The sequence below is a fragment of the Telopea speciosissima genome, chromosome 6, assembly GCF_018873765.1.
Source record: "Telopea speciosissima isolate NSW1024214 ecotype Mountain lineage chromosome 6, Tspe_v1, whole genome shotgun sequence".
Lineage (NCBI taxonomy): Eukaryota > Viridiplantae > Streptophyta > Magnoliopsida > Proteales > Proteaceae > Telopea > Telopea speciosissima.
The window spans coordinates 21,034,630-21,059,536 of record NC_057921.1 but is presented as its reverse complement, the minus strand read 5'-3'; positions in this window follow the sequence as shown (position 1 = coordinate 21,059,536).

Below are 24,907 nucleotides of genomic sequence, written 5' to 3'. Positions count from 1 at the left end.
TACAAGCAGGGGGCAACAACACCACTACTCCGGTGCCTAGGACCCAAGGGGGCAGAGTACGCCCTAGCAGAAGTCCATGAGGGAATATGTGGAAGCCACATGGGGGGACGAGCCCTAGCCTACAAAATCCTTCGCCAGGGACTATACTGGCCACGAATGTAAGAGGAGGCCATCCAATATGCCAAGAAGTACGAGCAATGTCAGTTGTTCGCCCCAGTACCCCACCCGCCACCAAGCTGACATCAATCCTCAACCCCATACCTTTTGCCATGTGGGGACTGGACATCTTAGGCAACTTCACCGCAGCACCGAGAAACAAAAAGTACCTGGTCGTCGCGATTGACTACTTCACCAAGTGGGTCGAAGCTAAACCCTTGGCCAAGATAACAGAGACAGAGATGGAGAAGTTCATCCGCGATAACGTCATCTACAGGTTTGGGGTACCACAGATCCTCGTCTCAGACAACGACAAACAATTCAACAACCCCAAATTCCACGCATTCTGTCACAGCTACAACATCGACTATCGGCCTGTATCGATAGCATACCCACAGGCCAATGGTCAGGTGGAGGTCACCAATAGAACACTACTAGAAGGAGTCAAGAAAAGGCTAGAGGGAGCCAAAGGAAAATGGGTCGAAGAGCTACCAAGCGTCCTATGGGCGTACCGAACTACAATACGGACACCCACAGGAGAGAGCCCATTCCGCCTAGCATATGGCATTGAAGCATTGGTGCTAGTAGAGGTCTGTGCCATGTCCCATAGGGTTCTACACTTCAACGAATGTACCTACATCGACGGACTACAGGCGAACCTAGACTTTATAGATGAGGTCTGTGAGAGAGCACTACTAAGGAACGTCGCCTACCAACAACGTACGACCAGATACTATAATGCCAGGGTCAAGAAAAGGCTATTATACTAGGGAGATCTAGTCCTAAGGAGGGCAAGTGCATCACAGCCACAGAAGGCAGGGAAGCTATCCGCCAACTGGGAAGGACCCTACATAGTCTCCAAGCAGATACGTCCAGGGACCTACCGCTTGAAGACTCTGGGGGGTAAGAAGGTAGACCGTACCTGGAACTCAGAACACCTGAAGAAGTATTACCAGTAGAAGCAAACAGCTCCATCAATAGTAGCAGTCAAGTTGTAGCAGTAGTGGTAGTGGTAACAACAGTAGTAGCAGTAGACGACATCATTGTTTCAAGGGCAATTTGAAAATTTTCATTCAAAATAAAGAGGTGTTTCAGGAATACTTGTCTTCTTCTACCACTCAATCGAATCACTGCCACTACACCAAGGCGTTACGCCACCACGGAGGCTCTATGCCTAAGGCAACATGCCACCACTGAGGCTTTATATGCCTAAGGCAACATGCCCCCACTGAGGCTTCATGCCTAAGGCATCATGCCACCACTGAGGCTTCATGCCTAAGGCGTCATGCCACCACTGAGGCTTTATACCTAAGGCGCCATACCACCACTGAGGCTTTATGCCTGAGGCGTCATGCCACCATTGAGGCTTTATGCCTAAGGCAACATGCCACCACTAAGGCTTCATGCCTAAGGCATCATGCCACCACTGAGGCTTCATGCCTAAGGCGTCATGCCACCACTGAGGCTTCATGCCTAAGGCGTCATGCCACCACTGAGGCTTCATGCCTAAGGCGTCATGCCACCACTGAGGATTCATGCCTAAGGCGTCATGCCACCACTGAGGCTTTATGCCTAAGGCATCATGCCACCATCGAGGTTTTATGCCTAAGGTGTCATGCCACCATCGAGGCTTTATGCCTAAGGCGTCATGCCACCACTGAGGCTCTATGCCTAAGGCGTCATGCCACCACTGAGGCTCCATGCCTAAGGCGTCATGCCACCACCGAGGCTTTAAGCCTAAGGCGTTATGCCACCACTAAGGCTCTATGCCTAAGGCGTCATGCCACCACCGAGGCTTTATGCCTAAGGCATCATGCCACCACTAAGGCTCTACGCCTAAGGTGTTAAGCCACCAAGGTCCGATGACCACCAAGGCACAACGCCACTACCAAAATCCTATGACTATCAAGGGTCATAGGGCATCAACGCGGAAACAACCACCAAGAGACAATGCAATCAAAGAAAAGCAACGACGATCACATAGAGAAGTCATAATAGTTACAACTCAAGTTCAAAAAGGAAAAAGGTCAAGACATCTACAAGATCGGTACGGCCGTAGGGTCAAGGGACCACAGAGGGGTGGGTCACCTCCGACCCAGTAGGAGACATCATGTCCACCTCAAGAAGACGCGTAGCAGCACCCCCCTCAGGTAGGGTAGCCTACACCTCTGACACTGGAACGCTCTCCACCACCGCTACACCCGGAAGCGCCACAGCAAACTTAGAGAACCCCAAGACAGAGAAGTCATAATTGGGGGTCACCTCCAGGACACAAGCGGCTAAGTCCTGGACCCCTCCCTCATAGGCAGGCTGAAGCTGCGCCTGATACAGCGCTGAGAACGCCGAGGATGCCTGAAACTCAGCCACAGCTCGCTCGCCTACAGATGCCAGCTCCACCTCATGTCTCCTCCTCAACGAATGAAGCTCCTCTTCCAAGGCAAGAACCCTAGCCGAGCTCTCTGTCGCACCAGCAGAGGTCACACGAAGCTCCTCAGACACCTCCAGGAGCTTCCCAGATGCCACCGCGAGCTCCCCCGATGCCCTCTGAGCGTCGGCCTCGGCCCTCTCACAGGCATCGATCTGTCCCTGGAGCTCCCTCTCCATGTCACGCAGGGTGCGCTGTATCTGTACCTCGCGAGAAGCGTGACTCTCCAATCGAAGCACCGCCTCAGTAACACGGTGATGGACCTACAATCAACATGGCAAGCGATAAAACACTCTAAGCATAAGTGGACTAGTGAACATTACGAGACAAAAAAAGGGATAACTCACCGAAGCCATATCATGGTAGACAGTCTGGGCCAGACATGCATCGCTAAGCCTCTGCAAGACCACCCTTGCGGTAGGGAGCCTACGCCTATCCACCCACTCCCGCGACACGCCGGCTCCAGCCAAGGTAGAGCCCTCTAGCCTGCCCAAGGAGATCACCAGGGACTCATCCAACACGGGAAGATCAGTGGCAGTACCACCAGAGGAACTCACCCCTTTCCCCTTAGAGAGGGGCAATGCAGAAGACCCAGAAAGGGAGACAGAGGGAGGCAGAGGCACAGAGCCCGAAATGCCATCATCATCAAGAGAAGTACGGGGAAGGAGGACACGCATACCAGAGCTCGTCATATGGGCATGTCCTAGACCACCCTTTCGCTTCGCTCCAACAGCCACAGGCGCAGAAGGACCACCAAAATCGATCACTCTAGCAGATGGACCACCCTAAGAAGCGGCCTTCCTCCGCAGATTGCCACGGAGCAAACTAAAGTTCGGATGCATATCCACTACATAGACCGCCCAACCAGTCAGATGACATATATATTCAAAAACAAACATGCCAATCAAGTACAAAAGACAGTGCTCTTACTAAGACTCAGCTTCCAGCAGGACAGGAAGGCCTCCGAGTCCAACTCCTGGATGTGGAATGGATCGCGACCCAGGCACAACTTGAAGGAGTCACCCTCAAAATCACTCAGCTCAAGCCCCTGATTGACCCTCTTGAGGTTAATGACTTCCCTAACAATTCGTAGTGGGCATCGGGGGATCGTGGCAAAAAAGAAGCGATCCCTCCAATACTTCACGTTGCTAGTGATCCCCGTGAGAAGCTCCACAGAGGCATAGGGCCCCTTGAGCACGCGACGAGCAAAGGGATAACATCCATGATTCCCTTTCTTCAACAGATAAAAGTGGGAGAACAGGGGAACAGTGGCGGCACGCCCCAGGCGGGCGAAAAAGACATAGAAACCCAAGATCACCCTCCAAGAATTGGGCAACACCTGCCCAGGGGTGAGGTGCCAATGCTCTAACACCAACTCGACAAAGCGAGGGATAGGAAGGCGAAGGCCCTGGAGAAAAAAGGAACGGTAGAGACAGATCTCATCCGCACGGTGAGAGAAGGCATATTCGCTAGGTCTAGGAGTATGCAACATGACCTCAGCGGGAATATGGAACTCCTCACGGAGGGAGACCAAGTCAGAAGGTGACAAGATGCTAGCAACATGGCCCAACCTATCAGCAGGACCGGCGACTGAGGACGCCGCCCCAGAGGGCCTACGATCCCTACTGGGACCAGAGATACTAGAAGGTCCCGTACCTCCATCAATAGCACTGGGGGAGGGTATAGAGGATGGAGTACCCACAGAAGAAGGCGATCCTGGGGAACGCTCCTCTGAAGATCCAACCACGACTGAAGCAGGGCCAAGGTCACCCAGAAACGACATGAATGATAAGATAGGAATGGACTACTTACTCGAGAAAGCGATCTCCCAGACGAGAAGCTAGCAAGAAAAATGAAATGAAGGCCACCTGCAAAGTATAAACAGCAGATCCATCACAAACAAGAAGAAGAAAAGTGAAGAAGCATGAGAGTCCATCACACCCACGCCGCGGCCACCATAGGTGAGGCCTCACACCCGCAGGCGGCGGCCACCCGGGTGCAGCCTCACCCAGGCACGACGACCAAGCGGCCTCACACCCATAGGCGTGGCCACCCCAAGCACGGCCCCACTCCCGCAGGTGCGACCACCCAGGTGCGGCCTCACACCCCACAGGCACCGTGACCTAGGCGCGGCCTGCACGCCCCACAAGAGCGGCAACCCAGGCACGGCCTCACGCCCCACAGGCGCGGCCTCACGCCCCACAAGAGAGGCGACCCAAACGCGGCCTCACGCCCCACAGGCGAGGTCTCACACCCCACAGGCACGGCCTCGGTGCCCGCAGGCGCTGCCTTACGCCCCACAGGCTTGGCCTCACACCCGTAGGTGTGGCCTCACGCCCCACAAGAGCGGTGACCCAGGCGCGACCTCACGCCCCACAGGCGTGGCAACCCGGGCGCAGCCTCGGTGCCTAAGGCACTCAAGCAAAGCACCACTCAAGCCCTCCAAACAAACAAGGCACCAAGTGAGCACAAAGCAAACACAAGGACCCAAAATCAAGCAAAATGGATACTAGTCTAGGTGACCCAAAGACAAGCACATGGTGGCACCAAAAAGAGGACAAAAGACAAAAAGTGGAATGCAAAAGGGAAATTAAAGAAGAGCAAAATGGGAGACAAAAAGTAAGAAAGAGAAATGAGAAGTGAAAGAAGAGAAAGTGAAGGAGAGGAACATATATCTACAAAAAACAAAAGTAGAAAAAGTGGAGGAAAGGTTTGAACCCCCAACCTCTCCTACCTCACTAATAGATTTACAGGAAAGCCCAGCAAAGAAAGTTTATTCGTAGCAGACCCCTCACTATGTAAAGGCATCTACTCTCTTAGACATCCTATCTCAAGAGAGTGGGGGGCAAATGATACATCCAAGATTCACTGGACCAATCGGCGGCCGCCATGTGTCACAGGGCGACCCGCTCCAGAACCAAGGAGAACGAATCGGGGGTCCTACCCGGGCGCGGCCAGCACCCAGGCGAGGCCTGCACCTGCCTCACCCAGGCACAGCCTCCCTCAAGAGCGGCCTACACCAGGCGTGGCCTCACCTAGGCGCGGCCTACACCAAGCGCGGCCTCACCCAGGCGCAGCCTCACCCAGGCACGGCCTACACCCAGGCGCGGCCTGCATCCAGGCGCGGCCTCACCCAGGCACGGCCTGCACCCAGGCGTGGCCCCACCCAGGCGCAGCCTGCACCCAGGTGCGGCCTCTCACTCAGGCGTGGCATCGTGGATGCGGACGTGATGTACATGGACACCCGGGCCACTCGTCTATGACCCAATCGTGTCACTACAGACTCATGTCAGCACTAGGACTCTAGGCCACCGCTTAGAAGTCACGTCACCCAGACGGATTCAAGCACCAATGACGTTATCACCACACGCAGGTATCTATCCAACAAGGATCTTGATACCACCAGGACACTCCCTCCCATGGGGAGATGGCCAATCGGGATAGAGCCCTGTTACCCAGGGCCTCTATCTACTCAACGGCACAATCGCCATCAAACTGGGACTCTCCACACCGTCATACACTACTATAAAAGGCAAGGTACACAACCCCATTAAGGGGATTGAAACTCATATTGAATAATCACTATTCATCTATTTGCTCAGGAGATCTAACTTTGGCATCGGAGAGCCCCAGGCCAGAACCACACCGGTTCTCTCTGTTGACCCCTTGGTCCACTTGCAGGTGACGGCACTCGCAGGACCGCTCAACGATTTCTTAACACAACAGGTCCTACAGACCGTCAATAGTTGCCTACACTTTCATAGAAAATCGGATTAAATCAGGTAAGATAGCAGTAGAAACTAGCAGAAACATCCAAAATTCCCTTATATATAAAACCTGCCTCACATCTGATACTTGGGTACAAGAAGTCCAATAAAGAGAAATAATAACTTTGATCAACAAGATGAAAATCTCCCACCAGAATATTTTTTTTTTTTTGATAAAAAGAAAAACATTTAATTAAAACAGAATGGGTACATTCACAGTCATAAAATTATATGATTGTTGTCTTTTTTGGTAAAAATTAGATGATTGTTGTTTAGATCTAGCATACTATGCTATGTTGTGTGCATGTTGAATATAAGGTCTTGGGTCCTACAGACCATCAATAGCTGCCCATACTGTCCAAGAAAACCGAATTAAATCAGGTAAGATAGCAGTAGAAACCAACAGAAACATCCAAAAGTCCCTCATATATAAAACCTGCCTCACATTTGATACTTTGGTACAAGAACTCCAATAAAGAGAGATAATAACTTTGATCAACAACATGAAAATCTCCCACCAGATTTTTTTGTTTTTTTTGATAAAAAGAAAAACATTTAATTAAAACAGAATGGGTACATTCGTAGTCATAAAATTAGATGATTGTTGTTTTTTTTGGTAAAAATTAGATGATTGTTGTTTAGATCTAGCATACTGTGCTATGTTGTGTGCAGGCTGAATATAAGGTCTTGGGTCCTACAGACCACTAGGTTGTAGTTTCAGCCTAAGCTGTATCATATGTTCTGATTATTTAATCACTCCTAAACCCTAAATTCTGGTTCTTTTTTTAATTTTCCAGAAGTTCTCTATCACAGTTCTGTTCATATCTCCTTTGATATTACCAGGTCATTCCTTTTGCCCTATTCGCATTGTAATTTTGTGCAAGGGCCCATTATCCGCAAGCTTATTTGGGTCTTTTGATCCTAGCCTGAATTAAAGGAGAACCCCGTGTGGCTCTTTTCTCTAAAATTCTCATGAAAATCCAAGTTACCCCTGGCAAGGAGAAACCCCCATAGGCTCTTTCCCTTTTAAGGTCTTTTGATCCTAGCCAATGGCAAGCAGAACTGATGCAAGAGCATTTCCTTATACTTGTCCAAACCTGTTTGAAAGCCCCAACCAAAAACTGGGTCCAAGTATGGTTGGTTGGTTCAGTAGGATATTTACGAAGTTTTATTTTATTTTGGGAAAATATTATGTAGTCTTTTATTTTGGGTAGGATACATAGGAAGAGTTTAGAAAAATTTGGAGTTGTTTTTTGGTTAGGAATCTTAGTAAAGTTGTTTCCTTGTTAGAGTCTTTTTCTTTTCTTTAAATATTCTTGTAGCTCAAACCATTCGACATATGAAAATATATTGAAAAGTTGAGTTTGCTGTGGTGTGGGCCAATCATACCTTTCTTCTCCCCTCCTTTCTTCTTCCTCTCCTTCCCCACCAATTCAGTCATCCACCTTTTCCACTAAGCTCTTTATTCCTTCCTTTCCTTTATTTCTTTATCTCTCTTATCCTTCTTCCTTCTACCTTGTTGTATATTGTTTCAGACCCTTCCCCTGTTTCTAGCAGCATATCTAGGTTAAATGTTAATCGATAAAACTCCTTAAATACTCAACATATGAATCTAAGATTTAGGTGTTTGAAACATTACCTTATAGCAACCTAAAGCTTAGAGTCTTTCTGTGAATCAACTCCAATTCTCAAAGATACGAACCAACAACTTCAGCTGCTTACTGAACTACTGGTTTAGACCTCCCCAGTTCCCCTATTCAAATTTTTACAGCATGTTCTAGGTCCCTATTCATGAACTCGATCCAAACTAGAAGAGATTCTGTCCAGCCAATCTTCATATTTTTAGTTTTCCCAATCTACCCTTTTCCCCCATTAACACACCCTTAACCTCCCTAAAGCCTAAATCTGATTCTGTTTTCAACCCCTGACTTAGTCACTGATTTGTAGACCTATTTCAAGTGTGAAACCAGTAGCTGAATACTGCAACCTAACCCTAATTTCAGAACCCAAAATTAACAAAACACCCTCATTCCTACTGCAACCAGGACTTGACCATAAGTACAGTTTTACCCCCCCCTTTAAACTGCTCCACTCTACCCCACTCTCAAACCTAACCTACCATCTGATTTTAAGTTATTTGACAAAACTCTAGCTTGGACCTTCCTCTAATTTATGTTATTTACAACTCTCTCTCTTTCCATGCTGTTCCAATCCACTACACGTGGGGCACACTTCCCTAACTATCCCACCCCATACTCCCCTGCATACAAACAGGCTTTAAGGGACTCCAGAGTAATTCCAACTCCAAAGCTCGATAAGAGGCTTTCTAGCAGTCTTTTACACCTTCAAGATTCAATTCCTTTTTTTTTTTTCCTTTCTTATTTTAGGTTGTCCTCCATCTAAAAATCAACTGCACAAGTATTCTTCCTGGATTTGTATGGCTGGTTTCACAGTTACATCTTTAGTTCCTTCTCTTTAATTATATGTTTGTATAATTCATTTAGATGTTCTTATGAACCTTATGTTTCGTTGTATCTGCTTCATTTCCCTACTGTCTATGCCGCAGATGTTTGGAAATGAAATGTTTAGTAGGAAAACCTCCTTAGAAAAAATCAACCACTGCTATCCAAACGTTCAGCCTTACCACATCCCAGCAATCTGTAAAAAAAAAAACCCCGTGAACCCGTCCAGCCCTCCGGCCTTGGGGCGCTGTCTTTGGAAAGGAAAAATACCACAGATTTCACCATGATATGTCAAACAACAAAAAGGAAGGATAAAAAAAATTTCCTAACCAAATTAACATGATAGTTCATCAAACAAAATTAGTGATATAGACATTTTAATCTCTACACTTTTATGCCATATAGCATTCGCCCAAAAATAAGTAAGCTATTCCTTCATGTGTGCCTCATAGTTGCTAGTCATTCCTTTATGTGTGCCTCGTATTTGCTATAGAATCTACATAAATAAACTGTAACACATTATACCCTTTTCTAATAACTGTTTTAACATAAAACCACAAGGCAAAGACAAATAATAATTAATTGAAGCAAAGAACATCATGCAAAAGTTAAGCATACCTCTTTTTCTGGTTCGATACACCTAGCATCATTTAACTCCAAAACCGAAAGTGCACCACCACCAATTATAGAATAATTCTCATTTCTTGAAGGAACTTGGTTATCTACCTTTTCTGGGAGTACCAATTCGTTACAAAAATAAAACGTAACAAAGCAGCCCACCCAGAAAACATTTTAGTTTAAGTAGCCCACCCACAAATAAATAATAAATCAAAGATAATCTGATTCCTGTAGTTCTTTCCCCTTCAGTATTAAATGCTGACAGGAAGGGGTTCAAGATAACCATTGCTTTGGGATCTTCAGTCTGCCCGGGATTGGCCTGCGTGGGAGGAGAGAATAATACCCAAAATAAGAGACTATAGAGGGCAAGCCCTTCCGCAAAAATGAGGATAAGGATCATTCCAACAAAAAGCTTTGGCTGTTGTGCATTGGGCCTGAAAATTACAAGAACCAGGAGTACCAATAAGTTGTAACAATATGATTAATAAAAGAATGCTTCTGAACATTAATCCTTTTAGCACAATAAACTAATGACTCACACAAAGAGCAAAATAAAATTATAGCAAAGATCATAGCTGCATAAGTGTCCCTCACCCCCTTCGAATGATGTCTATGCTCTCTTCAACTCCCCCCCCCCCCAAATCCTATCCATGCTCTCATGTATAAGTGTTTTCCATTATTGAAATATCCCCATGAGAAGTCCCTTCATAATTTGCTAAGAGGTTCTCAGAAATTATCTTCCCATAAAGAGAGCTGAGTCAAGACTTGATATGGACCATTGTCTGTGCATGTGACAACATTTTTGCCTTCCATCCCTCAAATTTTTAACATATTCTTCTTTACACCAACGTAAACAGTGAAAATAATTATCTACATTCTTCCAGGTAGTACACATTTGCTGGGGCTGGGAAGTTGGTGCATTGTTCGGATACCTGAAATTGACGGCGGATATATTTTGTTTGGCTTCTGTGAGTAATGAGTCTCTCTTTCTCTCTCTTCTTTTTTTTTTTTTTGACTGAGTTCACTAAAAAATGAGTTTCATGCTCTTGTTTTACAAATAAATTTTGTTGTGTTCTATTTGTACAAAACTTCATGTTTTTATAATATTAATAATTAATAATTAATAATTGTTATAAAGAGACTTGTATATTCTTATACCTTATCCAAATTTATTATTTATTATTTAGTCCACCACCTAATTGTTTAGTTATAATTGTGATGATGAATAGTTATTGGATATGATAATGTTACCGGGTGATACCCAAAATCTCTATCTACTAAAATGTATGTGAATAGTCATTGAATACGATAACGTTACAGGGTGATACCAACTATCTCTATCTACACAAATCTAGATTACTCTATAGTTAGACTCTTTGTTTGAAGTTTTAACATGTGAAACCCATAACATTCTAATTCGTGCTACAAGATCTATGACAAATATTGACAAAATAAATAAATTAAAGCCTTTCCAAAGGGATTGGAAGGTAAGGGTTGTTGTAGTTCAATGTTGCAACCTTGTAAATTACAATAACGATAAGGGTACCAAAAATAAAAAGAAAATAATACTCATAGATGATGAGGTATGTTATAGTAGTATTTACTAATACTTTATAGAATTGATCATTGATAATATATCAAGCTTCAATTAATTGAAGAAAAAAAATATTTATGTAGGGGACCAAAGTACAAGCAGTGATGTTTAACGAAATAGTTCAAAAATTTGACAACACACTGATAGAGGGAAAAACATATTTAATAACTAATGGGCTTGTGAAAAGAATTAATCCTAATTTCACAAATGTTCACAAAATTATTAAATTGACTTTTACCAATCTTACAAAAATTGAGGAAGACGAGCAAATCATTGATGTGGATAACAAGAAATACAACTTCTTTAACCTAAAGGAGATAAGAATCCGGTTGGACAAAATAAATACTGTATTCGGTACGTACAACAAATCATTTTTTATAACTGAATATTTATATAATTAACTAAATTAAATTTATTCATACAATAATCACAATTATTATTTAATCAATTTTTTTTTACAGATGTTCTTGCGGTGGTTATCAATGTTCAGAATCTAAAAATCATAAAAAGTATTTCCAGCAATGTCATAAGGGTAAAGCGTGAATTACAAATTATTAACAATGAGTAAGTCTTTTAGTTTCTTAAATATAATATTATTATTATATATATATTATAATAATATAATAATATTTAAATTTCTTATCGTTTTAATTGACACTTGTCTATTCTAACAGTTCAGATCAAATCTTATTAACTTTGTGGGGAGAATATGCTAAGAATGAATTTCAAAAGTTGATGGATATATCATCAGAGAAGCCAATAGTGGCTTTTGGTTCATTAACTATATCAACATATCAAGGTATTATTTTTAATTTATCTTTATACATTAATAATAAAAATTATGATGATTTCAGTATACAATAGCCTATACAATGAATAATTATCCCAAAATTTGTAATCATTAGATTTCTCACTTATTTCAACTGGATCAACCACAATCCAAATTAAAGAAGCTGAGGAGTTGCAAAAATGGTAATTATATTATACCCTACTATAAAAGTATTACTCTAAAAAGTATTTTTAAAACATTCTGAATTTGCTTCTTCAAAATTCTTTCTTACAGGTCCAAATAAAAAATTAGAATGAAGAAAGCAAAGCCAACCTCATCAATAGATTTCAAATACAAAGATGCAGAATATGTGATTATTAAAGAGGTCGCAAATAATTCACCATCTTCTTTTGAGATAACTATCAATAAGAAATTCTTAATCATTAAAATTAAAGTACAAATCTTAGTTAACAATACAATATAGACTTATTTAACTATTTCAAATTTTGTAGAAACAATATTACTACATTGAAGGGAGAATAATTAATATTGGAAGTAAAGATCCTTGGAACAATGCATGCAAAACATGTAACAAAAAGATACACTTAACATCATCAACAACAAACTATGAGAAATGTGAAAATGAAACTACTGATTACACTCAGAAGTAAGTTTTACACATCTAACAAAATTTATATCAAAAAATTATTATAAATATATATGATCTAATATATATGATAATTAATAATTTTAAAATTGTCAGGTATATGGTTAGATTCAAAGTAAATGATTCCACAGACACAATTATAGTAACCTTATTTGATGAAGTCGAGGCCTTAACAAGGTGTTCTGCATACATTTTACCAAAAAATCTAATAAGGTATGAAAATAATTAATTATTTCAAATTATTGTTATAAATAAATATATTTATCATAAAATAAACTAATAGATTCGTGCTTCTTCTTATTGCTTACATAGAAAATTGAGAAACTACAATCTTGTGTATCAAGGATGTATCGTTTCTACTTTAGGATGGATAGAAGGAATGATGAAACCAGATTATCAAAGCGAATTGTTGTTGAGAATTTGAAAGAAATGGATTTGGAAAGGAAGTCTAACAGTGATGTCAAAGAATATCTATCCCTAAGATCCAAAAAGTTGAAGAAAGAGAAAGATTAAACAAGATATTCTTCACAGTTGAAGAAAGAGAAAAATTAAACAAGATCTTTTTCACTCTCTCTCGTCGAATATCCCCCTTCTATCAGTCTATGTTTGTGTTTGTATTAATTGAAGAAGGCTTTTTGGGTTACATGAATTTGTTATGTTAAATTGCATGATTTATTAATTAAAGTACTTTTTTGGTGTAGAATTATTGTGTTATGTCACATTAATTTAAATACTCTTTTTAGGTAGAGTAATTGTGTTATGCCACATTAAAAATTAAAGTTAACTACCATCATTTACTACTTCTTTAGTTTTACAATATAACAGATTGATCAATGTATTTTAATTCTTCAGTTAAATATAACAGATAAAGCAAGGTAATTTAATTCCTGTTAACTAATGTTCATCTAATGTTCTATTGCTTCACATATAACAATTAAACTCTCTGTCTCTGTCATTATTTAATACTGATCTTGTACTATTTCCCCTACGTATAACTTGTATCTGATATTCTTCTCTCCCTATCTCTCTCTCTCTCCTCAATGCCTTGCATATTCTCAAAGAAGCTAGGCAAGTGTGTTCATTGCTGTGTACTTTGCTAAAACATTAGTCAGTTATGACTAATCATCTTACCACAACTCAACGTCAAAGATATGTTAAAAAAAGGAGGGCCAAATATGAAATGCAAAAAATAAAAGAAAGGAGACAAAGATATTGAACTTGATGAAGGTGAAATTTAAATTTATTTATTTAGAATAGAATTTAAAAATAAAATTAATATTTAAAAGATTACTAATTACTAATATGGTACTTATGTTAACAGAACAACATGAACCATCCAAACAAAAACAGAGGTCGACGAACCTTCTAGAATTAAGTGGTAAGCATTACAAATACATTACTTTTGTTACTATATAAATATAAATTGATTAGTGTTTTTTTATGTTTAATTCTAAAAACTAATTTTATATCTAGGAGAATGCGAACTTTTATGTTCTAATTTACATGTCCTCAAAAAAGTTAACCCATGCACTTTTTGTGGAGCGAAGAAAATAGAATATGAACCACCGTCATTCTGTTATTCCAATGGAAATATTGTTCTTGCTCCTTCAAAGATCCCTGATGAATTATATCGATTATTCACTTCCCAAGAGACTGAAGCTGTTGAGTTTCGTAGATACATACGGGCCTATAATAGCATATTCTCTTTTACATCTTTAGGAGTAAGGTTGGATAGACAACTAGCAAACGCTAAAGAAGACACATATACTTTCAGAGCACAAGATCAAGTGTATCATAACTTGCCTCCAATCTCCCCAGAATAAGAGGACAGACCATGCTTCTTGTAGCTATACATTTATGATATAAACAATGAACTTCATAATAGAATGAAGATAATAGAGAATTATAATCTAAAAGAACCTATTGTGCAAAAACTAATGGATATACTTCAAAATAATCCATATGCACGTTTCTTTAGAAGCTTGAAAGATGTACAGTCATTGGAGAGCCATGAATTATTGATCAGAAGTGATATAAATCTTGATCAGAGAGTATACAATGCACCATCAGTGGACCAAGTTGGAGCAATTTGGATAGAAGGTAATAATCTTGTTAGAAAGCAAAAATATGATTTATTAATCCAAGGACTTTTAGGTAGAAAGCATTGAGTGAATCATTCTTATGGATGTTATGATGCGTTACAATATCCTTTTCTATACCCAAATGGAGAGGTTGGATGGCATAGACGTATCAAGAAGAAAATTGAACCATGTACTATTTTATAAGATATAACAAGAAAGAAAGCTATATTTGATGATGAAGGCGTCAACGATCAAGGTATGTATACAAAGATTATATCCTTAATCTATTACTAAAAGTAAAGTATTATAGATAATATTATTTATATTTATGATTTTTACATGCAGGCTTTGATGAGAATAAGAAAAACATGGTATCTCTAAGAGCATATTATTGTCATAGATTACAAATACGAGATATTGATTAATATATTCTATTGTATGCTGGCCGATTGCTACATCAATTTGTAGTTGATATGTATATTAAAATAAAATCAACAAGGTTGGATTACTACCGATCAAGACAATCGAATATCAAAGCAGAACTATATCAAGGGATTGTTGATAGTGTATTAACTGGAGAAACAAGAGGTGATCAAATTGGGAAAAAGGTTGTTCTACCAACATCATTTATTGGAGGACCCAGAGATATGAGGCATAGATACCTTGATGCTATGGCATTAGTTCAAGAATTTGGAAAACCAGATCTATTTATTACTATGACATGCAACCCAGAGTGGAGAGAAATACAGTAAGAATTATACCCAGGGCAGGTTCCACAAGATAGACTAGATCTTACAGCAAGAGTCTTTCGAGCAAAGTTACATGATCTGAAAGACAAATTATTCAAGAAATCCTTTTTTGGCAGAGTAGTTGGACATGTACATGTTATAGAATTTCAGAAGAGGGGATTACCACACGCATATATATTGATCATTCTTCAAAATAATTTTAAGATCACAAATCCTGATCTATTTGATCGATACATCTGTGCTGAGATTCCTGAGGAAGAAAATATCTAGATTTATATGAGAAGGTTGTGAAACATATGATGCATGGACCTTGTGGATATGTTAATAAGAAAAATGCTTGTATGAGAGATGGAGTATGTAAGAATCGATATCCTCGATCTTTTAATGAGAAAACAATGCAAGGAAAAGATTCATATCCTATTTACAGGAGAAGAAATAATGAAAGAAAAGTGAAGGTACGTAAGCATTTTTTTGGATGATAGATGGGTTGCTCCTTATGATCCTTACTTACTCATAATATATGACTGTCACATCAATGTTAAGATATGCTCTGGTTTAAAAGGCAGTAAAGTACTTATACAAATATGTATACAAATGTCACACCCCAATTTCTTGATCATGGGAAAAAATGATGGGAATACCCCCGTATCCCAAACCATTCAACAGGATCGACATTCTTTACTGTGTCATGTACACTACCCGGCTTCTCATCCAATGAATAAGAAGAAATCAGAGTTGTGGCAGAAGAATATACATATAATGATCACAAATAAATTAGGAGTTCTAAGTGATATCTTATAAGTAAGTTAAACAATTTAACTCAAATATCTCAATTCACAAGTATAACTTCAGCACTAACCACCATATAAGAGTAAGAGAAGAAAGTCAAGTATTATTTCATTATTACATTCATCCTCAAAATTCACAAGCACTCCAAGCCTTAAAGTCCTCACCAAAGGGTAGCACCGAATCACCCTCAACTGTGTCTGGTGCCCCTGTATCCACATCTAAAAACAAGGGCTCCTGAGGGATGAGCTTACAAAGCCCAGCGAGCGATCAAACCATTCACAATATACAACAATAGATACACCATCAATGCATGCTAAAGTATGCACATCACATATGATGCATGAATGCTTTTGTTCAATTTTCCACCTAGCAACAAGATTCTAAGTCAGGTTAAGTACTACAATAACACAGGCAGCATCATCGGCAAACGGTACCATAATGACAAATAACGGTACCACAAACGGATGGTATTTCGACCATGTCAACTCCATGTTACCAAGGAAACCCCCGAGACCGGACTCATTCACCGAGTTATCCGTGAGTCCCAATACAAACCCCATCCTGGCATCACCGAAATAATCCCACACTATACGAGTGTAGCCTGGAGATCGAGTCCATAGAGCCTAATCCGGAGGTCACTATCCTCTCGTCCATTCAGTTTACACCCAAAGTTAGGTCAAGTACTACAATAACACAGGCAGCATCATCGACAAACGGTACCATAATGACAAATAACGGTGCCATAAACGGATGGTATTCTGACCATATCAACCCCATGTTACCAAGGAAATCTACGAGACCAGACTCACTCACCGAGTTATTCGCGAGCCCCCAATACAAACCCCATCCTGGCATCACCGAAATACGGCGATGACTTCACGGTGGGTTACCCCAAAATACGGTCGGGACCCATGGGTTAGCCCGATACCTACACCCCTGTTGGAAGGGTCGTAGTACTGGCTACATCACTTCCTAGCCAGCAAACAACTATTGAATGCAATATTTATTTTTACAATCCCACACTGTGCGAGTGTAGCCTGGAGATCAAGTCCATAGTGCCTAATCCAGAGGTCACTATCCTCTCGTCTCTCCAGCCTGCACCCACACCAAATAACAATACAGCGGGTGTGATACCGAAATAGCGGTCGGCCGGTCACCACTCGAATCAATTCCATAAATCAATCAATAAGAAGAATTATATATGTAAAGCATCCTAAAATATACATATCTCCTTCTCAATATTATCAATATGCATAGCTAATCATGTTCCTTTACATATAAAGTCTGACATTAGTTAACTAAGTTAAAGATGAAGCAATCATGCATATCTTACACACAACCAATCAGGATGAACACCTAGCTTGATGCCTAATGAAAAACACGCCGTAAAATAGTTCAAGTGTTCGATCCACTCACATCGTTGAAGTGTAGGTAATCTTATCTTCTGTGTAGTGTATGGTCCTCCCGTACATGTACGCTAGCCTAGCATGTCATCATACAAGTATACAGTAGGTGAGGGAGTGTCAGTGTCCAAGGTCCGGAGTCAAAAACTCCAATTCAGTACCAATTTGGCCTAAGCAGATCATGCACCTGGCGGACTGTGTAGGCAGTGTGGCCTTTAAATAAAATAGCCGGGCTGTGCTCAATTTTACCCTGGTGGACGATGGCATCGTCCGCCTGCTGTATCGTCCGCCAGAACCCGTAAGTGCAGGAAATAGCCTGGATTGATTCCAAACCTTGGTTAATGGCCATGGGATCAGTTGGGACCTATGGGGTAATGTATTAGGCCTCCAAATGAGCCATTAAACATGTACATTGGATCCTAATTAGGTCCCAAGGCATGGATTGTATGTTCAATCCTTAAAACCTCAAAATGAAGGTCTATAAAAGGGGGTTTCATGGCATCTCAGCCAAAGGCAAGGGAATGGGGTGTTCAAGGGTTCCAAATGTTGCTCTTGGCATCAATTAGGTGAATAAACTAATTAGAATCAGAAGCTCTATGGTTTGGAAGGAGATTGGATGGATTCAAACATCAAGAATCCTCAAATTGGAAGTTCTTCAAGAGGGGTTCATGGCAATTAAGCCATGGGGCTGAGGATGGGTGATTCTAGGTTAATAGTTAATGTTTCTAACATCAAATAGAAGGGATAAAGCATTTAGAGCAAGAATCCCCAAGATTTGAACTAATATTGATCATTAACTCATCTAAACCTAAGATGAATCAATAGAAATAGAGAGAGAAAGGGTTGCTTACAATGGGAAATCAATGGAACAACAGAGGTAAGGTGTTCTTGAGCTTGGAGTGGCTCAATCTTCTTCTCCTCCACGAGCTCCAAGGGTAGAATGGGTTCCAATGGTGCTAAAAAGAAGGTGAAGCTCACAAATGGTCCAAAGATGGGTTTGGGACAGCAAGGGAGTGATCTTCTTCCTTCTTCTTTCTTCTTTCTCCTTCTTCTTCCTCCTTCTCTCTTTCCTTCTTGCTTCCATGTTCTCTCTCTTCTCTCAGGTGTTGGAGGTGGGAGAAATGAGAGAGGGCTATGGTTTCCATCTATTTTGATAAGGATCCAAAGGTGTGTTTGGTTAGGGGTTGATTTGGGGCTTGAAATGGGTTTTAAAACATAATAGAATCCAAATAGGTCTTAGGTCATGGTCTTAGGGTTTAGTTAGGTCATATGGACCACAAATAGTCTAAAATAACCAAGGGTTAAGCCCTGGGTGAAGGCAAGATGAAACCAGACTGAAATAGCATCATTTTTGTACTTGGCGGATGATGCAGTGGTGGACTGTGTGCATCGTCCGCCAGTTTCCTAGGCATGAGCCGCCGGGTCAAAATACAGCAGACCTCTGCCCACTATTTTGGCCATAACTCAGCCAATACATAACAAAATGATGCGATTCAAAATGCATTGTAAACTAAACTTAATGGGATATATTTTTCATGAAGAGACCATTGATCAAATCCTAAGCGAAGGACCTCGAAATTGGGTTCAAAGATGGTTATAGTGCATTGACAGCAAACCAGAATTTGAATCGACTCCGATGATCTTGTTTACTTCGAGGATGTTAAGGTAATGGTTTAAAAGGGGTTCTAATTGGGGTTGTTATACATGAAGGGAGGACATGAAAGAGTATCAATAATACACATAGAAGCCAAGGCAATGATCAAGAATCAAATCATTTAAAATGAGTAAACAACAACGTACATGGTCTAAGTCTAATGCTTGCCTAGTCAAGGTCTTCCTTCGAGACTTCGAAGCACTGTACAAGCTACGCGACAACACGTTCACAAGTATTATTAGTATGAGTTGGGTCACGGGTGTAACAATCCCCACACCTTATAAGAATTTCATCCTCGAAATTGGCTTATCGGATGGGTTGAAGATTTGTAGGTATGTCGCCCATAATTCGACCTCAGACTCTCGAGACGCTTTTTTGTCGAAAAGGCTGTTCTAGAGTTCCTTCACCTCGGTAAAGGGGTGGTTGCGTAGGTGGAGTTTTTGTTGGTTCGAGATCTTGGTTGGTTGCTACACTTGAGTTAAGTCGACAGTACGTTTGGACTGTTCTTGAGTTATGACACGAGTCAGGTCTGGGAGGTACTTCTGCAACATCGATATGTGGAAGATATCGCGGACACTTGCCAATGATGGGGCAGTGTCAAACTACATGCCTCCTACTCGCTGTACGCTAAAACCTCATATGACCAAAAGAATCTCGGGTTCAGCTGTCCTATCTTCCCAAACCTCACTGCTCGTTTGGTGGGTGATACCCAAGGAAACTTCGTCTCCAACTATAAACTCTAAATCCCTACGCCGGACATCGGCGTAACTCTTCTGTCTCGATTGAGGCACCTTGATACGGCCCCTTATCAAATCTATGTTCACCATGGTGCCTTGGGTCATCTCAGGCCCCAATAAATGCCGATCACCGGTCTCATCCCAATTTACTTCTTTAGGAGGATGCACAACTTGTTGACCCATCCACGACACACCTGAGGAGGTTCCTCAAGTATCCCAGGATATGATACTCAAGTACTCAATCAATTACAATTGACCCGGGATTTTCTTTAGTACACTTCACATGTATCTCAGGTGAAGTTACCTACCATCACTTACCCGAAAGGGCTTCAGGTACTCCCTATGGTCTTCTTCCCATCACCGCACATACATAAGGAGTTGGCATTACTTCCAATCAACCTCTTGACTATAACATCTCACGAATCACTGGTGTCAACAATCACTGGGGCAATGCCCACTGTGAAAGTTCAAATTAACCCCGGATTTTGGGTGTGGGTGTAACATTCCTCACACCTTAGAAAAAATTTTGCCCCCAAAATTTGGCGATTACAAAGCTTCGGATAGGTGGGGATTCTTACACAAAAAAAAGAAACAGCTTGGCTACCTGGTTTGGGCAGGACAGTTTTGATCCCATTACGCATGTGGCCCACATCAAATTCAAGCTTAATTCGGTTTGGTGTGATAGAAAAACTCATGATCCTCGAACTCTGAACTTGTACTTCTAAAATTTAAAGGTCCAAACCCAGCATACCTCTCCTAATACAATAAACCTTAGTCTAGGGCCGCACAACATGAATTCACATTATATTTTAGTCTATGTGGCACTTCTATAATAACTTCCACATCCGGTTTCGTACTACTTTACTCAACTTTAGAATGAATTGAAATATTGATGGAATCCCTGCAGATCTCACTCCTCTCATCCTACAAGTAGTGGTGCTAAATCATTAATGCAAAAACAACTGCTGCCAACTCAAGGTCGTGAGTGGGGTAGTTTTTCTCATAGTCCTTCAACTGTCTCGAGGTGTAAGCCATAACCTTTCCATTTTGCATCAACATGCATTCCAATCCCAATCTTAAAACATCACTGTAGACAGTCTTCCCTCCTGTGCGATCTGGTAGTGTCAAGACTGGAAACTCTTCTCACATTCCTCAGACCAAACAAATTTCACTCCTATATGGGTCAATTTGGTCATGGGGGCTGATATCTGTGAGAAGTTCTCGATAAAGCACTGATAATAACCAGCTAATCCTAGAAAGCTACGGATCTCTCCCGCATTCTTTGGTGCTTCCCATTCCATTACAACCTTTACCTTGCCTAGATCGACATTGATTCCTTTAGTTGAAACCACATAGCCTAGGAAGGCTACTTGTGAGAGCCAAAACTCACACTTGCCATTCTCTCTCAACCGCTGCAATACCATCCTAAGATGTACCGCATGCCCCTCCTCAGATTTTGAGTAAACTAGGATGTCATCAATAAAGACAATCACACACTTATCTAGCACATCTTGGAATACCCGGTTCATCAACTCCATGAATGCAGCTGGGGTGTTAGTCAAACCAAAAGACATCACCAAAAACTCATAGTGACAATAGCGTGATTGGAATGCTGTCTTGCTAATGTCACTCTCTTTAATCTTCAATTGGTGATACCCAGACCTCAAGTCTATCTTGGAGAATACTCTAGCTTCTTTAAAGCTGATCAAATAAATCATCGATTCTAGGTAGTGGATACTTATTCTTGATTGTGAGCTTGTTAAGCTCCCTATAACCAATGCACATCCTTATGCTCTCACCCTTCTTCTTGACAAGAGGGCTGGTGCTCCCCATGAAGACTCACTAGGACGGATGAAACCCTTCTTCAACAAATCTTGCAACTGTTCTTGCAACTCCTTCAAATCATTCGGAAACACACTCGAAAAGTCTTTCATGAAACTCAACTCTTCTAATGGCTTCACCTTAGCCTCTGTGTCAATTACCAATGCTAGGTAGCATCCACATCCTTGATCCATAAGTCTCGTGGATTGAAGAGCCAAAATTACAAGCCTCTTGGATTTCTTCTTCCTATCACCTTTGAATACAAACTCTTCTCCATCAGTGGGTTTGAAAACAATTTGTTGTTTCACATATGCTAGATTTACCTTATAAGCTACCAACCAATCAATACCCCAAAATTGCATCAAAATCCTTCAAATCCAATTCCATAAGGTGTGCAATCATATCTCGATCGCTGATCCGTACAGGACATGGTTCATAAACTGTGTCTAAGCTAACCACACCTCCCATAGGTGTACTAACTACTAACCCTTGCACTAGACTATTCAGGCTAATACTCAACTTCTTGGCAAAAGGAGATACAAAAGAATGCAATGTTCCAGAGTCAAAGAGAACGTACGCAGGGACAGAAGCAATAAAAATGGTACCTGTTACAATTATATCATACCACCATGCATGCGTGAAATGACATGATGCAAAACGTTAACTCAAGTAGTTCAAAGTCAGGGTGTTACCTATTAGCACTCTAGGTGTTGCCTTTGCCTCGCCATCAGTCATAATGTATGCTTGGGTTGGATTCTATTACCCTGTGTCGGCACAGGGGGTTTGCCAACCAATTTGGAATAAGATGCCTGCAAGGCTGAAGGCTAAGCTGTAGTTCGTGACACCCAAGACTTAGACTGAGGGCAAGCCCTGGAGATATGCCCATGCTTGTTACAATTGTAACATCGTACAGTACCACCAGTAGGTAGGGAAGGAGCTGCAGACTGAGCAGGCTATGCGGGCTGAGTTGAATCCGCACACTTATAATGGGTAGGAGCATAGCTCGAGTACTGTGCTTGAGGAAACTTGTCCGGTTCATGGCTAAATGATGTCGTGTCTGTCCTCTTGCCATGACTAGATTGAGCAAGGTAAGAGTTCCTCTATCTGTCCTCAATGGACTTAGCCACTTGAACCATCTTAGCATAGGTTTGGGGCCCATAAGACACTAAGATCGAGCTTATTCCCAACCTTAAACCTTTCTCAAACCTCTTGCCCTTTCGACATCGTCCTTCAATGAATAGGAGCAAAATGGAGCAGCTCCTCAAACTTCTGCTGGTACTCAAGGACTGATTTGGATCCTTGAGAGACATCCATAAACTCCGCCACTTTCCTTTCTTGGTAACTCTCTGGAAAGTAATTTTTGAAGAAGGCCTCCTTGAACTGTTCCCATGTAAGGTTAGGATGGGTAACAATAAGGTTAGGCTCCGTAGATCTCCACCAATCATCCGCTTCGCCTTTCAACATGTAGGCGGCACACCGAATCTTGTAATCTCCGGTACAATCAATCATTGTGAAGGTCTTCTCCATTTTCCGGACCCACACTGCTAGGTGCAATAGATCTTTGTTTAGCCTAGTAAACTCCATGGGTCTCATCTTTTGAAACCCCTCAGTAATCTTTATAGCATCCACTTATATTTTTTTTTCATGTTTATTCCATACGATGTTATTTGGGTTATGTCAGCCTTGGACGGCCTAACAATGTAAAATTAATTTCTGCTTAATGCAATTTTAATTTCAATCATCAACATGTCTCTACCTTAATTTCCATATTTGTGTTTGTTAAAATTTTTATATTTCAAATCCTAACGCGGAATGGATCGAGATAGATCAGATTTGGTAGTGTACACGGCAGGGCAAAAGTCGCTCTGATACCAAGTTGTCACACCCCAATTTCTTGACCATGGGAAAAAATGATGGGAATACCCCCATATCTCAAACCATTCAATAGGATCGACATTCTTTGCTGTGTCATGTACACTACCCGGCTTCTCATCCAATGAATAAGAAGAAATCAGAGTTGTGGCGGAAGAATATAAATGTAATGATCACAAATAAATTAGGAGTTCTAAGTGATATCTTATAAGTAAGTTAAACAGTTTAACTCAAATATCTCAATTCACAAGTATAACACCAGCACTAATCACCATATAAGAGTAAGAGAAGAAAGTCAAGTATTATGTCATTATTACATTCATCCTCAAAATTCACGAGCACTCCAAGCCTTAAAGTCCTTGCCAAAGGGTAGCACTGAATCACCTCAACTGTGTCTGCTACCCCTGTATCCACATCTAAAAACAAGGGTTCCCGAGGGATGACCTTACAAAGCCCAGCGAGCGATTAAACCATTCACAATATACAACAATAGATACACCATCATTGCATGCTAAAGTATGCACAACACATATGATGCACAGATGCTTTTGTTCAATTTTTCACCTAGCAACAAGATTCTAAGTCAGGTCAAGTACTACAATAACATAGGCAGCATCATTGGCAAACGGCACCATAATGACAAATAACGGTGCCATAAATAGATGGTATTCCGACCATGTCAATCCCATGTTACCAAGGAAACCCATGAGACCGGACTCACTCACCGAGTTGTCTGCGAACCCCCAATACAAACCCCGTCCTGGCATCACCAAAATACGGCGATGACTTCACAATGAGCTACCCCGAAATACGATCGGGACCCATGGGTTAGCCCGACACCTACATCCCTGTCGAATGGGTTGTAGTACTGGGTACATCACTTCCTAGCCAGCAAACAACTATTGAATGCAACATTTATTTTTACATTCCCACACTGTGCGAGTGTAGCCAAGAGATCGAGTCCATAGTGCCTAATCCAGAGGTGACTATCCTCTTGTCTCTCCAGCTTACACCCAAAGTCAGGTCAAGTAATATAATAACACAGGCAGCATCATCGGCAAGCGGTACCATAATGACAAAAAACTGTGTCATAAACGGATGGTATTTCGACCATGTCAACCCCATGTTACCAAGGAAACCCACGAGACCGGACTCACTCATCGAGTTGTTCGCGAGCGCCCAAATCAAACCCCTTCCTAGCGTCACTAAAATACGGCGATGACTTCATGGTGGCCTACCCCGAAATACGGTCAGGACCCATGGGTTTGCCCGACACCTACACCCCTGTCGGAAGGGTCGTAGTACTGGGTACATCACTTCCTAGCCAGCAAACAACTATTGAA